Source organism: Saccopteryx bilineata, chromosome X (genome assembly GCF_036850765.1).
Source record: "Saccopteryx bilineata isolate mSacBil1 chromosome X, mSacBil1_pri_phased_curated, whole genome shotgun sequence".
Lineage (NCBI taxonomy): Eukaryota > Metazoa > Chordata > Mammalia > Chiroptera > Emballonuridae > Saccopteryx > Saccopteryx bilineata.
The window spans coordinates 95,573,015-95,591,370 of NC_089502.1; the positions used below are offsets into that span (position 1 = coordinate 95,573,015).

At 39.2% G+C, this 18,356-nt stretch overlaps 2 pseudogenes; both read right to left on the reverse strand.

Moving 5' to 3' along the window:
• Positions 1–262: 262 nt before the first annotated feature.
• LOC136317731 (bromodomain-containing protein 4 pseudogene) lies at positions 263–11,479 on the reverse strand (annotated as a pseudogene).
• A 5,875-nt stretch (positions 11,480–17,354) lies between these two features.
• On the reverse strand, positions 17,355–17,499 carry LOC136318020 (small nucleolar RNA SNORA1; annotated as a pseudogene).
• Positions 17,500–18,356: the final 857 nt, after the last annotated feature.

Below are 18,356 nucleotides of genomic sequence, written 5' to 3' on the forward strand. Positions count from 1 at the left end.
CTTCTTTTGGCCTGTGAGGCAGCTGCAAGCTGCTCCTGTATTGGTTTAAACTGTTCCCGGCGCTCCAACACCTCCGGGGCTGGCTCCTTACCGAATTCATCACTTGAGCTGTCACTGAAGAAGACTGGCATCACAGGCTTCGTGGGGTTTTTTGACATCTTTTCAGGAGGCATCTTGACCATATCCTGAACCTTGTGAGCCATGGCCACCGCCTTGTGGACCGGAGAGTAGTATTTTAGTAGTTAGAGGACGTAGAGAACATCTACGGGACTTGAGTAACAAATTCCTGAGTATCAGATACTCACCAGCCTCCAGCTTAGACTTGATTGTGTTTGTGTCCATGGGTTACTTGATGACGTCACAATCATCATGCAGGCCCGGCACTTCCACGTCAACAGACTTGTAAAGGACCAGGCATAGACCACGTGCTTCCTGGTGACCATCTCCCTGAGGATACAGCTTCAGCACTTGAGCTGTGGCTAGACCTCACTGTTCTTGTGCGGTATTGCATGCTGTTGCGAGTCAGACATGTCCTTCTTTGAGGACTTCATAGGCCTGCTGCTCTCCTACTGGGAGCCCAGCTTGTTAGTATTGGGCTCTGGGGACAGCAAAGGCGACTTGCGAATTGGGTCAATGGTAGTGAGGGTGGTGGTGTCCACTTTCCTCTTTACACCTTTCCTTTTATTCACAGGCTGTGAAGTTGCTGCAATTATGGGCAAATGGCTCTGCGCAGGCTGGAAGGCCGGCGTGAGTGGGAGGGGGGTTAGGAGAACACTGGTGGGAAAGTCTGTAGTGGCTATGGGAGGAAACACTGTCAAGACGGGGGTCTGGACAATGAGGTCTGGGGTAAGGGCAGGTAAGGGATGAGGTGTGACCTGCACAGGTAGAGGGTTCTGTTAAGACATCTGCATCTGCAGTGGAGTCGATGTTTATGTTTGGTACTGTAGAGATTCCAGGCTTTGCTGTCCCTGGTTTTTTCTTCCGACATCCTGTAACTTTTCCTTCTGTGGGCAGTTCATTCATTTTTTGCAGAGTTTCTCCAGAGCTTCTGCCTGTTAAGGCTATGTCACCGCCAGGCTTATCGATGTAACAATTTGTAAACAGACTGTTGAAGTCCTGGGTACATTCCTGAGCATTCCAGTAATAGTTCTTTTCCAAGCACTTCTTTATTGTTCCCATATCCATAGGTGTTTACTGATCTTATAGTAAACAGGGAGGTTGAGTTTGACAGTGTCCAGAAGCTACTGGAAAGGCCATGCAAACTAGTGTTTCCATAGTGTCTTGAGCACCACTTTGAGAAGCTACTGAACTTGGTTGGTCTGCCTCTTGGACTTATTGGGGTTAGAGGTCTTGGAAGTAGGGGAATGGGGGTGGAGTTGGTGTTGGCTGGATTGGCTTGTTGGGATTGGACCTGGACCTGGGCCTGGGCCTGCCATTGTAGACATTTTGGTAGTTTCTAGTCCATCCCCCATTACCAAAATATTTCTTAATCTCCTCCCAGGGCCCCCTCTCTACAGATCCCTGGGATATGCTACTGATCCCATCATATTCTTCACCAGGTATTCCCAGCACCTGGCCACTGCCTGCAGCAGCTTCCTCTTCCTCCTCACTTGACAGAATGATTGCTTTGAGCATTTTGATGTGACTTCCTCTTTTTTTTATATATAAATTTTTATTAATGTTAATGGGATGACATTAATAATTCAGGGTACATATATTCAAAGAAAACATGTCTAGGTTATCTTGTCATTAAATTATGTTGCATACCCCTCGCCCAGAGTCAGATTGTCCTCCATCACCCTCTATCTAGTTTTCTCTGTGCCCCTCCCCCTCCCCCTAAATCTCTCCCTCCCTCCCTCCCTCCCTCCCTCCCTCCCTCCCTCCCTCCCTCCTGCGTCCTCCCTCCCCCCACCCCTGGTAACCACCACATTCTTGTCCATGTCTCTTAGTCTTGTTTTTATGTTCCACCAATGTATGGAATCATGTAGTTCTTGTTTTTTTCTGATTTACTTATTTCACTCTGTATAATGTTATCAAGATCCCACCATTTTGCTATAAATGATCTAATGTCATCATTTCTTATGGCTGAGTAGTATTCCATAGTGTATATGTGCCACATCTTCTTTATCCAATCTTCTATTGAAGGGCTTTTTGGTTGTTTCCATGTCTTGGCGTGACTTCCTCTTGATATCCTGTTGGGAAGATAAAATATATATATTATGCTCACTTTGTTAAAGATGGAGCTGCCCACATGGAAGCCCGTAGCCCAGGTGATTGCTTGGGATGGGCGTGATTTTATTCATGTGTGTTGGGGGCAGGCAGGATCCTTGTAGCCTGGGGCTTGGTTTTAGGACTAAGCCTTTCCCACCCTTTTTGATGTGGGGTGGTACAATCCCATCATACCTCAGATAAGTGACTTTGTATTAGAGATTTCCCTATTTTGTATATTAGATTAAAGGTTTTGATTTCTTCACTATAAAGTGGGGCAGACTGGGAGCTTGCTGGCTCAGTTCCTGAGATTAGCATTAGAAGAGAGAGCAGAGAGCAGAGAAAGGCCACGTGGAAGAGACCAGGAGAAGCAGCCAGGATGGTGGAGTGCTGAGTGAGAAGCCAGTTTGTGCAGAGTTTGTACAGAGAGAACATGGGGAACAGAGGTGAATAGACTGGTGAGCTAGAAACCTTTGATTCTAGGAAACTCGGATAAGTCAGTAGCTTTGTGAGCACTGAATAAGTGGGTTTTGGAGCCCAGTGTGGGTTTTTACTTGCCTGCCAGGTGCAAGCTAGGATTAAAGCTAATGGCCCACCGGTTTGTGACTCCGTTGTTTCATTACCGTCTGTCCAAATCCAATGCGAACCTGCATGTGAATGGCCACCATGGCAGATACTGGCTTCACATAACCTTAGTTACAAAACTTCAGTCAGTCTTCAGGAAGTTCTCAATGATGTTTGTTCTGCAGTTTAGTTGTAATTTTGATGTAGTTATGGGAGGAAGCAAGCATAATATTTGCTTACTGTGTCATCTTGATTGGAGATATCTCCTTTTTCTTTTAAACTAAAGGCATTCTTATCAAATGACTCAAAACCAAAACCAATAGTGCTTTCATAGCTTACCACTGGATTCCCCAAAAAGGGTACAAAAGATATTACTCTTCCAAAATTTATGGTGATTCTCAAAGATAACAAAAAGAAAGACTTAGACAATTCCTCTCATATTTGGCAACCGTCAGTAAGATGCTAGCTGCAAATGGAGTGTGACTCAAATATCTGTCTGGCCATATTTTTGCTGCCCTCAACCTGACCATTGAGCCACCTGCACATGCAGTAACTTCTGTGCACCCCCAACCCTGGGACAGGAAAAAGGCCAAAGCAAGTTCTCAGAAAATACAATGAGATGAATAGGAAAGCAACAGTTGTCCCTGAGAGGGAAAGGATCAATAATCAATGGAAACCCCTAGCCCAAAATTTAACCAGAGGTCACAATCTAAAGAACTAATTCTTACAGATCTTTTTCTCCTGCTAATCTATAAATTTGCTGTGGATGAAAATGGGGCTCTGTACTAAATCAAACCAAAAGTATCCTTACAGAGTGATTTGATCATAAATTTCTAACTGGGCAGGTCATGGTGGATAGTCATGCCTCAGGCCTATCACTTCCCTAATAAAAGATTATCATTGCCTTCAGCAAGTCCCATGGTTTATTTTTTTGTGTTGTTTTTTTTTTTTTCATCTAGGTTAACAAACATTTGAAATGGAATGCCTCTTTTTCAGGTCCCTAGAAAGCATAACCACCGCAAGACAGCACATAATCTTGTCAATTATGTTATAATCCAATCATAGAGATTTCTCCACCTTCCTTTCCCCCACATTTATATAATCTTTCTTATGTTTCCTCCTTAATTCCAAATGTATAAAAGAAACTGCAAACTGTCATTCTGGGAAGCGTATTTCTTAATCTGTTGAGATTTTTGTTTCCAGGCATGTTCTCTGTTTGACTCAAACTCTTATAAAAATTCTCTACAGCAGGGGTAGTCAACTTTTTATACCTACTGCCCACTTTTGTATCTCTGTTAGTAGTAAAATTTTCTAACTACCCACCGGTTCCACAGTAATGGTGATTTATAAAGTAGGGAAGTAACTTTATTTTATAAAATTTATAAAGCTGAGTTACAGCAAGTTAAAGCACATAATAATAATTACTTACCAAGTACTTTATGTCGGATCTTTGCTAAATTTGGCAGAATAAATCTTTATAAAACAACTTACTATAGTTAAATCTATCTTTTTATTTATACTTTGGTTGCTCTGCTACCATCCACCATGAAAACTGGAACACCCACTACTGGGCGGTAGGGACCAGGTTAACTACCAGTGCTCTCCAGGATTGAACATTCTTATGATGACATTGGAAAGGAGGAGTCAATGTAAAATTTTTACCTTCTTCTCTTGACCTGGCACTAGAGACAGAGTTCTGACCTTGGTAAGACTTCTTCCCTTCATTGAAGTGTGGCCAATAGCCATAGGCTGCATCACAGCCGCCTGGCCCATGCAGGTTCGCATTAGATTCGGACAGACGGTAATGAAACAATGGAGTCAGGAACTGGTGGGCCATTACCTTTAATCCTAGCTTGCACCCAGTGGGCAAGTAAAAACACACACTGGGCTCCAAAACCCACTCATTCAGTGCTCACAAAGCTACTGACTTATCCGAGTTTCCTAGAATCAAAGGTTTCTAACCTCACCAGTCTTATTCACCTCTGGACCCATCTCCTTCTCTCTGCACAAACTTTGCACTGACTGGCTTCTCTTTCAACATTCTGCCATCTTGGCTGCCTCTCCTGGCTTCCTCCATGTGGCCTTTCTCTGCTTTCTTCTCTAATGCTAATCTCAGGAACCAAGAGAGAGCAAGCTCCTGGTCTGCCTCACTTTATAGTGTAGAAACCAAAACCTTTAATCCAATATACAAATAAGGAAGTCTCTGATACAAAGCCACTTATTTGAGGCATGATGGGATTCCTCATGAGAGTGCACCACCCCACATCATGCAATCAGTCAAGGGTGTGGGGAAAAGCTTAGTTTTAAAACTAAGCCTTAGGCTATAACGACTCAGCCTGCTTACAGCCTGTCCCCCACACCCAATACAAACTATAAGCGAGCAAACATACATATCATATTTAAAAACTTGTTTGACCAACAATTTAACATGTTTCAGTTTTCCAGGATCCCATCTGAAATGTATTGCCTAAACAAAAAGTCCCAATCTTGTGACATTCTTAAATTACTAACAGCAAGAAACTCATTAATAATATATGGGAATGGGTGAAGGGACAAAGTAGTAAGTTATCCACTTTCCAGTCAATGAACTATTTCCATAACTTCAAATTAAATGAAAAATAATTTAGCGCCTGACCTGTTTTGGTGCAGTGGATAAACCGTCGACCTGGAATGCTGAGGTTGCTGGTTCGAAACCCTGCAGTTGTCTGGTCAAGGCACATATGGGAGTTGATGCTTCCTGCTCCTTTTCTCTCTCTCTCTCTCTCTCTCTCATTCTCTCTCTTCTCTAAAATGAATAAATTAAAAAAAGAAAAAAATAATTTAGCAATTTAATTAACCCATTCAACATTATTTACTGCTTTTTCTTTATGCAAAAATAGGAATGTCAAATTATACTGATTATTTTACCTCTAATGTTTATAATAAAGTAATGATTCTTTTTAAATTATTATTTATGATTTTAATTTGTGATTACATACATTCAAGTGTCCCACCAAATATATCTCCCCCCACCCCCATATTCCCCTCAGCCTCCCCTCCGATACCCCCTTCCCCCAATGCCTTTTCCCCTTTGCTCCTGGATTTGCTGTCCTATTCTCTATAATGTTGGGTTATGTATATATAATTTCATTAATCTCTTTCCCTTCTCTGATCCCATCTTCTCTTCTACTTTCCCTCTGACCACTTTCCCTCTGGTCCCTTTGATCCCGCCTCTGCTCTGTTCCTCAGATCACATTGTTTATTAGATTCCTCAAATCAGTTAGGTCATATGGTATTCTTTTTTTCTCTGCCTGGCTTATTTCACTTAGCATGATAGTTTCCACATTCATACATGTTGTGGCAAAAGGTAAGATTTCCTTCTTTCTCACAGCCATGTAGTATTCCATTGTGTATATGTACCACATCTTTTTAATCCACTTGTCCACTGATGGACACTTGGGCTGCTTCCAGATCTTGGCTATTGTAAGCAATGATGCAATAAACACAGGGGTGCATTTCTTCTTTTGAATCAGTGATTTGGAATACATAGGATATATTCCTAAAAGTGGGATAGCTGAGTCAAAGGGCAGTTCCATTTTTAATTTTTTGAGGAATCTCCATACTGTTTTCTGAAGTGGCTGCCCAAGTCTGCATTTCCACTAGCAGTGCAGGAGGGTGCCTTTTCTCCGCACCTTCTCCAATACTTATTATGTGTTGTTTTGTTAATGAGCACCATTCTGACAGTTGTGAGGTGGTATCTCATTGTGGTTTTAATTTGTATTTCTCTAATGATTAGTGATGTTGAACATTTTTTAATATCACTATTGGGGATCTGTATGATCTCTTTGGAGAAGTGTCTATTCATTTATTTTGCCCATTTTTTATTGGATTGTTTATCTTCCTGGTGTAGAGTTTTACAAGTTCTTTATAAATTTTGGTTATTAACCCCTTATCAGACATATTGGTGAGTATATTTTCCCATTGTATGGGATATCTTTTTATTTTGTTCATGGTGTTTTTTGCTGTGCAAAAGCTTTTTAGTTTCATATAGTCCCATTTGTTCATCCTGTCCTTTCTTTCACTTGCCCGAGGAGATAAATCAGCAAAAATATTGCTGCGAGAGATACCGAAGAGTTTACTGCCTATGTTTTCTTCCAAGATGTTTATGGTTTCACGACTTACATTTAAGTCTTTTATTCGTTTTGAGTTTACTTTTGTGAATGGTGTAAGTTAGTGATCCATTTTAATTTTTTGAAAGTACCTGTCCAAGTTTCCCAGCACCATTCGTTAAAGAGGCTGTCTTTACTCCATTGTATGCTTTTACCTCCTTTGTCAAATATCAATTGTCCATATAGGGGTGGGTTTATTTCTGGGTTCTCTGTTCTGTTTCATTGATCTGTATGCCTGTTCTTATGCCAGTACCAAGCTATTTGAGTACAATGGCCTTGTAGTGTAATGTGATATCAGGAAGTGTGATATCCCCCACTTTATTTCTCTTATTCAGGATTGCTGAGGCTATTCGTGTTCTTTTTTGGTTCCATATAAAGTTTTGGAATATTTGTTGTATATCTTTGAAGTATGTCATTAGTATTTTAAGAGGAACTGCATTGAATTTATAGATTGCTTTTGGTAATATAGACATTTTAATGATATTTATTCTTCCTATTCATGAACACGGTATATGCTTCCACTTGTTTGTATATTCCTTGATTTACTTTATCAATGTTTTATAATTTTGCAAGTAAAAGTCTTTAACCTCTTTTATTAAATTTACTCCTAAGTACTTTATTTTTTTGTTGTTGCCATCGTGAAGGGGATTTTTTTTAATTACTTTTTCAAACCGTTCATTGTTGGTGTATAAAAATGCCACTGATTTCTGAGTATTGATTTTATATCCTGCCACCTTGCTGAATTTCTTTATCAGGTCCAGTAGTTTTTTGACTAAGACTTTAGAGTTTTCTATGTATAGTATCATATTATCAGCAAATAATGATAGTTTTACTTCTTCTTTTCCAATTTGGATGCCTTTTATCCCTTCTTCTTGTCTGATTGCTGTGGCTAGGACTTACAGAACTATGTTGAATAAGAGTGGTGAAAGTGGGCATCCCCGTATTGTTCCTAATCTTAAGGGGGTTTCTTTTAATTTTTGCACATTGATTATGATGTTGGCTTTGGGTTTGTCATGGATGGCCTTTTCATGTTGAGGTATCATTCCTGTATCCCCACTTTGCTGAGAGTTTTGATCATAAATGGGTACTGAATTTTATCAAATGCTTTTTCTGCATCTATTGATATCATGATGTTTTTTATTTTTTATTTTGTTTATGAGTTGAGTCACATTGATTGATTTGTGGATACTGTACTAGCCTTATTTCCCTAGAATAACTCTCACCTGATCATGATATATGATTTTTTTTCATGTATTGCTGGATTCGGTTTGCTAATATTATGTTGACAATTTTAGCATTTAAGTTCATCAGGAATATTGGTCTATAGTTTTCTTTCTTTGTAGTGTCTTTGCCTGGTTTTGGAATCAGTATCTTGCTTGCCTCATAAAAGGAATTTGGAAATCTTCTCTCCTCTTGAACTTTTTGAAATAGCTTGAGAATGACTGGAGTTAATTCTTCTTTGAATATGTGGTAAAATTCACCCGTGACACCATGTGGCCCAGGACTTTTGTTTGTTGGGAGAGTTTTGATAACTGTTTCAATCTCATTTGATGAAATTGGTCTGTTTAGGTTTTCTGATTCTTCTATAATAATTTTGGAAAGATTATATGTTTTGAGGAATTTTTCCATTTTACCTAGGTTGTCTAATTTTGGGGCATACAGTTCTTCATAGTATTTTCTTACACTCTTTTGTGTTTCTGCTGTGTCAGTTGTTATTTCTCCTCTCTTATTTCTAATTTTATTTATTTGAGTCTTCTCTTTTTTTTCTTTTTTTCTTTTTTTTTTACAGAGACAGAGTCAGATAGATAGGGACAGACAGGAATGGAGAGAGATGAGAAGCATCAATTTTTCAGTGTGACACCTTAGTTGTTCATTGATTGCTTTCTCATATGTGCCTTGACCATGGGCCTTCAGCAGACCAAGTAACCCCTTGTTCAAGCCAGCAACCTTGGGTCCAAGCTGGTGAGCTTTTTGCTCAAAGCAGATGAGCCCGCGCTCAAACTGGCGACCTCGGGGTCTCGAACCTGGGTCCTTGGCATCCCAATTCGACGCTCTATCCACTGCGCCACTGCCTAGTCAGGCTCTTTTTTTTTCTTGATGAGTCTGGTTAAAGGTTCATCGATCTCGTTAACCTTTTCAAAGAACCAGCTCTTGGTTCCATTGATCCTCTGTATTTTTTTAGCCTCTATTTCCTTTATTTCCACTCTGATCTTTATTATTTCCTTCCTTCTACTTCCTCTGGGTTTTACTTGCTGTTCTTTTTCTAGTTCTTTTAGATGCAGGGTTAAATTGTCTATTTGAGCTTTTTCTACCTTCTTAAGGTATGACTGTAGTGCTATGAACTTCCCTCTCAGTACTGCTTTTGCTGTGTCTCACAAATTTTGAGTTGTTGTATGTTGGTTTTTATTTCTTTCAAGGACATTTTTTATCTTTTCCTTGATCTCATTGTTAACCCATTTGTTATTTAATAACATGCTATTTAGTTTCCAAGTGTTTGAGTGTTTTTCGGGTTTTCTATTGTAGTTGATTTCTAGTTTCATGCCATTGGGATCTGAGAAGATGTTTGATATGATTTCAATATTTTTAAGTTTTTTGAGACTTATTTTGTGTCTTACCATGTGGTCTATCCTAGAGAATGTGCCATAAGCACTTGAAAAGAATGTATATTCTGCTGCTTTAGGGTGAAAGGTTCTGAAGATATCTATTAAATCCAGTTGATCTAGTGTGTCCTTTAAGTCTGCTGTTTTTTTGTTAATTTTCTTTCTTGAGGATCTATCCAATGATGTTAGTGGGGTAATAAAATCTCCTACTTTTATAGTATTGCTGTTGATCTTGCCCTTTATGCCTATCAAAATCTGCTTTATATATTTAAGTGCTCTTATATTAGATGCATAGATATTTATAATGGTTACATCTCTCTGTTGGATTGCTCCTTTTATCATTATGTAGTGACCTTCTTTATCCCTTACTATACTCTTTGTTTTAAAATCTATTTTGTCTGATATAAATATTTCTACCCCATCTTTTTTATTCATTTCCATTTGCATGAAATATTTTTTTCTATCCCTTTATTTTCAGGCTATATGTATCTTTTGTTTTGATGTCTCTTGTAGACAGCATATATGTGGGTACTATTATCTTATCAACTTAGATACCCTATGTCTTTTGATTGGAGCATTTAATCCATTTACATTTAAGGTTATTTTTGATATGTAGTTGTTTATTGCCATTTTATTTTTTAAATGTTCATTCTTCTTTTACTAGATTTTTTTTCACTCCTTTGTTCTGTTTACAGCGGGTTCCTTAATGTTTCTTGTAGCATTGGTTTGGTTGTAATAAATTTCTTGAGTTTTTTTTTTGTCTGGGAAGCTTTTTATTTCTCCTTCAGTTTTAAATGATAGCCTTGCTGAATAGAGATGTCCTGGTTGTAAACTCTTGTTTTGCATTACTTTGAATATTTCTTGCCATTCCCTTCTGGCCTCTAATGTTTCAGTTGAGAAGTTGAATGTCATCCTTATGGGGGCTCCTCTGTAGGTAATAGACTGCTTTTCTCTTACAGCTTTTAGTATTCTTTCTTTATATCTTAATTTTTATATTGTAATTATGATGTGTCTTGGTGTTGGCCTTTCTGGGTTTATCTTTAATGGAACTCTCTGTGCGTCTTGAAATTGTGTGACTTTTTCCTTCATCAGTTTATGGAAATTTTCAGCTATGATTTCTTCAATCAGATTCTCTATTTCTTGTTCTTTCTCATCTCCTTCAGGAACTCCTATGATGTGGATGTTATTTCTTTTCATGTTGTTACAGATCTCTCTTAGAATTTCCTCTGACTTTTTGAGCCTGTGTTCTTTTTGATGCTCTGCTTCTGTGTTTTTGTTAATCTTGTCTTCTAACTTGCTGATTTGATCCTCAGCTTCATCCATTCTGCTTTTAATTCCTTCCAGTGTGGTCTTCATTTCTGATTTTGTGTTTGTCATTACTGACTGATTTTTTTTTATTTCAATGTCCTTTTTTATACTTGCAATCTCTTTATTTACGTGCTCTTTATGTCCATCCATTGTTGCTCTAATATCTTTGAGCATCCAAACAATCATTATTTTAAACTCTGCATCTGATAATTTGATTATTTCTGTCTCATTCAAATTTTTTTCTGGGGATTTCTCTTGTTGATTCATTTGGGTTGCATTCTCTGTCTTGCCATTTTGTCTGTGTATAAGAAGAGTGGCCACAGGAGTCTCATGGGTGTAGCCTCTATTTCCTAGGTGTGGTATGTTTGCAGGCCTGCCACCCCCTCTGCCACCACCTTAGGTGTTCAGGCATGGGTGTTGCAGGCACCGGCCCACTGCAGTGGTCGCAGCCTCTTCCATCTCACCTTCATGAGCAGGACTGTTTTCATGTGCCTGAGCTGCAAGCCTTGGTTGGCCTGGCTTTTGTACTGACCCCATGGGTGAGACTGCACTCGTGTTCCTGGGCTGCAAGCCTTGGTCAGCCCCAGCCTTCACCCCACTTCCACTGGCGGGACTGTGCTCATGAGGAAGGGCCACAAGCCTCAGCCCCATGGGTGGGGCTGTGCTCCTGTGCCCTGCTGCAAGTCTCAACCGGTTCCCTGGATTTCACTTTTCCCCTGATAGCGGGACTGCAGGCAGGACCGCTCTCACACACCCAGCCAGCAGCCACGGGTTGAACTGCTTTTCTATGCCCCTTCCCCCACCATGGCTGCCCCCAGCCTCTGCCCCATTGGGTGGGACTGTGCTTGCACCAGGCCTCAGTCACAGCTGGCCCCAGCTTCCTCCCCTGCTGGCAGGACTGTGCTTGCACCCAGGCTGCAGCTGCAGCCAGCCACTGGCTTCCACCCCTACTGATGGGACTGCACTTCCACATCCCGCTACCTCCTGCCCTCCCATGAGCACTCAGCTGTGTGGGGGTTGTGATGCATCTCTGACCTTAGCACTCAATACTGTATCCCTGATGGTTCCCTGCTTCCCTTGCTTCCAATTCTTTGCTCTGACTGCATCAGGAGAGCTTCTGTTTGGTTGGTGACCTGCTTCCCTTTGCTGGACTTGCTGGTTCCAGGAAAAATATTCACTTTAGATTTGGGGAGTGACTCCACCCAGGGGTTAGGATGGCTGTCCCTCAAAGTGTTTCTCCCTGTGCCTCCTACACTCTCTTCCTGCTACTCTGGTCCTCTCATCTCTCCCTGTCCCCCTGATCCCCGGGTGAGTGGTTGTGAAAGAGATTCTCTGCAAGGTCCCTTTATCTGCATCCTGGGTCTCAGAAATCTGCCTCTTTCTCACAAACATTATCCTGACTTGTTTCACAGCCAAATACTGTTCATACACCTCATCTAGGCTCTGGGGCTGCAGTCTGGGGCTTTGTTCCTGGGACCCAGGACCCTTCCCTCTCTGCTAAACTCACCTCTCATCACATGAGTCATTCTGGGCTGCTGCTTGTTCCCAGGAGCTGGGCAGCCCTCCTTGCATTTCTGCTTTTCCTACCAGTCTCAGTGTGGCTTCTTCAGTGATCCTTGGTTAAAGAGTCCTCTTAGTTTAGTCCAAAGTTGGTTTTTCCAGTTGATTGTTTTTAAAATTAAGTTGTAATCCACTTTGGTTCTGGGAGGTGGAAGTTGGTAAGTCCATCTAATCCAGAGGTCCCCAAACTTTTTACACAGGGGGCCAGTTCACTGTTCCTCAGACCATTGGAGGGCCGCCACATACAGTGCTCCTCTCACTGACCACCAATGAAAGAGGTGCCCCTTCTGGAAGTGCAGTGGGGGGCCGGATAAATGACCTCAGGGGGCCACATGTGGCCTGCGGGCCATAGCTTGGGGATGTCTGGTCTAATCCATCACCGTCTTCCTGCCCCAAGTCAGTCCACTCACCCTAAAGTAATGATTATTTATTTTAATTAATTTATTATATTTACATAGATTCTAATGTCCCCCCAAATTTATCTTTTCCTCCCCCGTGTTCCCTGGTACATCCCTCCATATCTCCCTTCCCATAACACCTTCCCCCTTTTCCTCCAGTATTTGCTTTTCTGCTCTCATCCCATCCTATCAGCCTATCTCATCTTTTTTTCCTGTATCCACTTTCCTTCTGGATCCTTTGATCCCCCCTCTGTCTCTATTCCACTCCTCAGTTCTTATTGTTTGTTGGATTTCTCAGATGAGCAAAGTCGTATGAATTTTTTTCTCTGCCTGGCTTATTTCACTTAACATAATAGTTTCCAGATCCATCCATGTTGTCATAAAAAATAATATTTCCTTCTTTTTCATGGCCCTATATTATTCCATTGTGTATATGTACCACAGCTTTTTAATCTACTCATCCACTGAAAGCTGTGGTACATATATACAATGGAGTAATGATTCTTATAAACAGCACACACCATTTCTATTAATATTATCTTGCTCTTTCTCAAGTTATAATAACTGGAATGAACTATAAAATAACCTCCATAGGAGGAAAACAGTGGTCAGAAAAGGTTAATTGTCCAAGGGGACAACAAAAATAATATAGCTGAATTTTCCTGATTTTGGCAGGAGTATGTAGCCTTGCTGGAGAAATTAAACTTGTACTGCCTCATACCTCTTTCCAAAAAAGTAGGGTTCTAGTGGCCTAGAACCACAAAAATGGACTTGAAAACCATCAGTTCTTATTGTACCCAGAAAACCCGAGAGCAAGAAAGAAATCATTAACCTTTCAAAAAAGGCATATAAGCAAGAAGACAAGGTTAGTGATAATGTCATCCAAGAATTTAACAAAAGAAAAAAAAGCACTAATATTGGTAAACACACTACTATTTATTTTTAAAATATTTTTATTTATTCACCTTAGAGAGGAGAGAGAGAGAGAGAGAAGAGGGAGGAGCAGGAAGCATCAACTCCCATATGTGCCCTGACCAGGCAAACACAAGGTTTCAAACTGGCGACCTCAGTGTTTCCAGGTCAATGCTTTATCCACTGCTCTACCACAGGTCAGGGAGTAAACACAGTACTATTAAGGAGTGTATGGAAAATTGTTCATGGCAGAAATGGTGAAATAAAGAAAATAGCCCTCAGCCAGATACAAATCTCCAAAGTCATGGACAAAACTTGCTGAAGCACCTGACTAATCAGAGATTATCCAAAACTTATTGGTGGGACCTAGGAAAATTCTTTCCATGGCTTTATCTTTTTTGGCTATTTTTCTTTTATAACTTTATATACTTCCTTGGGAGACTAAAAGCAAAGATGTGGCCAGCACAGTCAGCCCTGAGTATGTCAGAAAATGGGAAGGCTGTCAACAGCCTCCCTGTTGTAAGTCCCTGCCCATAAGCAGATTTCAAAATAATATTTCTCACTTCAGAATATCTAGTGCATCTGACAGTGGTGTAAGTGGCTCTGTTCTTTGAGGGTGCTTTGAGAATACATGTCCTGCAAAAATTTTGAGACCTTACATTCAATTTGGAAACATCCAAAACATTAGGCTACTAAAAATAGAAAATAAAAGATCTATCTTTCTAGCAATCTGCTGTGTCATAATCACCTGGAGGGCCAAGAGCTAAAAAAGATGCTTCCCCACTTGGGGCAGATAGCCAATTCACTTCCTCTGCATTTGAACCCTGCCCCAAATTGTTGTGTGTGTAATTTTGAAACTATAGTCATCTGCATTTGGAAGACTAAATATTAAGAAGAAAGTTTGTCTAAAGACTATATTGTTGCAAAAGTGACCCCTACAGAGGATAAGACACTCAGTCATCTTAATTAATGGAGGAGAATTTATTAGTAACTGGTGGAGCACTTGGGCTAGTAGCACCAAAACACGAGCTCCCTGAATTAGATTTTCTCACAGGTTATATTAAGATGACCAACTTTTTTACAATGAAAAGGAGGACAAAAATAAATTGAAGAAAACAATATTATAAATAAAAGAAACATTTTATTCATTGCAACAATAATACACTATAATATGATAAATGCATAATAGAAACATTTGTAATATTTTATATTGTCATTACGCCTACATGCCTACTCATTTTTAATAATAATTGTAAGAAAAAAGTACTCTTTCAGATACAAATATGTCACATCACACACAATGGATCAACTCTGCATCCATTGAACATGGACATTTACAAATTAGTCTTCCAATATCAAAAAGGAGGACATATAGAAGGACACTTTTCTAGGGAGGACAAAATTTACAAAAGAAAGACTATCCTCCCTAAAGGAGGATGATTGGTCACCTTTAAAATGATCTTTAGTTTGTGGCTGTGTCACTCCATTCCCTCTGTCTTCATATGGCACTTTCCTCTGTGTGTGATGATATCTAAGTCAGATTTTTGTAATGCTTGCAATGATTTTTAAAATTCATCCAATTCTAGAATAATTATGCATATGAAGAATAGAAATAAACTCTGCTAACTATACTTTGCAGACCTGAAGGATCAACATTTCCTCTAAGATGACTTTTCAATTGAGAGGTAAATCTGCATTATTCACCTTTCTCTTCTTATCTTCCAACTGCTCCCCCTCCATTTATGAAATAATGAAATATTTGAATTCATTTATAAGTAAAACAAAAACCCTGAGGTTATATTGAGGAAGTAGTAAGCCTCCCTTCTGCTTTGAGAGGGTAGAAACCAGAATAATACAAAGGAAAAGAACCACCAGGGGTAACTGAGTCAGCCAGTCATAAATGAACTACATCCCAGTTTTCTAAATGGTTGCTTACAGCCATTTGCAACACAAAGCAAGAGAAGCAGAATCTGTATGTAGCTGCTACCACTGATTTGGAAACCCCTTCCTCCTTGCTAACCCCACTGAAACTCTGTGGGTGGAGTGCAGAGCACATACTTAACAGCTGTGGCTGATGCAATGCTGTGAGAACACTCCAGCACCTGAAACCCTCCTAGGCACACCCAGGAGGGAGCTCGCCCACTATAAGGAAGTGACTCAGCACCAACCACGCAGCTCCCTGATCTTTTTAGCCATTGGCTTTGAAGAGCACATTGAAACACCCTATAGGCTGTACCTGTGTATATAACCTAGCTTGCTTCCTGAATAAAGCAGATCTGCATCACTGAACCTGGTCCCTGGAGTCGAGTCTCTGCATCTCCGTAATCCTCACCCCCGTGGGCATTGTCTACAAAAGTCCCCCTCCCCTCTCCTTGAGTCCTAGGAAACCTTAAACAAAGAAATCATGCACCCATTGCTTAGATACTATAAAGGTATATAACTCAAGTGAAGTATCATGAATGTGTAGAGGTATGACCCATACTCAGGCAATGACAGTTACATCATAATCTATCTTTGGAGGACAAAAAGTAAGAAGCTATTGGTTGTTAGATACATCTTAATCTTGGAGATGCTTTTAAAAATGTGATATAATGGATTAAGAATGGTATTTGTAGCAGAATTGGTATTTTCTAATGGAGTTATATACTTTCTAATATCATAAGTGAAGATTTAATGTGGGTTTTTTGTCTTTTAATAATGTTCAATATTTTTTTCATAAAATTTTTTGGTATTACATGTGCTATATTTATACAAATTGCATTTTATAATTGATTATTAGATTTCAAAATGTTATTGTAGTTTTATATATTGATATTGTGTTCAGCAATCCTACCAAATTTATTAATTCTTGGATTTTCTATCTAGACAAATCATGTTGTCTACAGATAACAGCACCATGTCTCCCTTGGCAATCTATGCTTCCTAATTACTTTCCCTTTCTTATTTCATTGGTTAAGACACTAATACAATTTGGAATAGATATAGTTATAATGGGCATATTTTTCTTATTTAAAAAGTTAATGCTTCTTAAATTTTACCATTAAATAGGAAGTTTGCTCTAGATTTATTCAAGTTAAGGTCATTTCCTTATATTCCAAGTTTGTTGTAAGTTTCAGTCCTGAATCAGTGCTGTATTTTATCACACGTTTTTTCTGTCTACTAACATGAATATACAGTTTTTCTAATTCACTCAGTTAATGTAAACGTTGTCAATAAAATTTTTGGATTCTGGACAACCCTTGCACCTCTGGCATAAACCCTACCTAGTCATAATATATTACGTTTTATTCAGACTTGCAATTAAGTTGCTATTATTTTATTTGGGATCTTTGAATCTACAATTAGATGGAAAATCAGTCTATAATTTTTCTTATACCTCATAAAAAATTAGATAATTCTATTCTCTGATACAGCTTTTAGAAAATAAATTTTGGTAACTTTATAAAAGTAATCTGTAAAACTACTTTAACCTGAGACTTTGGTGGGGGAAGATATATTTTATTAACAATTAAATTACTACTTATTGTTAATTGTCTACTCACGTTTTCCATTTCTTCTTGAGTTGGAGATATATATGTATTAAATTATTCATTTCATATGTTCTTTAATTTATTGGCTCAAACTTAGTAACATCATTATCTTCTTTTTTTTTTCTTTTCAGTTACCGGTCTCATAGTCACCACTGCAATAAAATTACTGTGATGGAAGCATAACCTGTGTCTCAATGTAGCCACATTAACAATTTCTGTAGACCAGTATTATCTTCTTATTTTTAACTTCCTACAGTAACTTAATAATAATTACTTTTGATTTTGATTTTTTTCACTTATTTTTTCTTGACCGGTCTTGTTAGAGATTTGTCTGTTTTTAATTTGTTAAAAAAATTTCCATAAGTGTTTTGCATAAAAATATTATCTGATTTTTTTTCTGGGGGGTTATTTTGTTTTTAGTATCTTTATTGTTGTTTTTTAATTTAAAAAGTAATACCTGCTTAACATTTAAAATTTTCAAAAGTAACTTACATGTTGAATGTAACAAGTGACCTACTTGCAAATTATCAGCTTTAAAAATATGATCTTGGCCTTTCCTGGTTTGCTCAGTAGATAGAGTGTCATCCTGGCATGCAGAAGTCCTAAATTCAATCCCCAGTCTGGGAACACATGAGAAACACCATCTTCTTCTCTTCCCCTCCCTTTCCCTCTTCTCTCTCTCTCTCTTCCTCTCTCACAGCCAGTGGCTTGATTGGTTCAAGTATCACCCTGAGAAATAAGGATAGCTCAGTTGGTCCAAGCATCAGCCTCAGGCACTGAGGATAGCTCGGTTGATTTGAGCATTGACCCCAGATGGATGTTGCCAGGTGGATCCCAGTCAGGGTGAAAACAGGAGTCTGTCTCTCTATTTCCCCTCCTCTCACTTAAAAAAATATATATGATCTTACAGTACATACTGTTTTACCACTTGGTATTATCTTGTATGGTATTTGTTTCCAAATAAAGATTTACTTAGAGCCAGGTGATTATTAACCTTAATGATAGCAGTTAAGACACATAGCTATTTAAAGGAGAGCATGGTTTTTCCAGTGAGGAAGAGGAGAGAGCAGCCAAGGTCGCTGGGGATGGTCCTAACGAACCACTTGTGTCTCTGATGAGTGGTTCTTC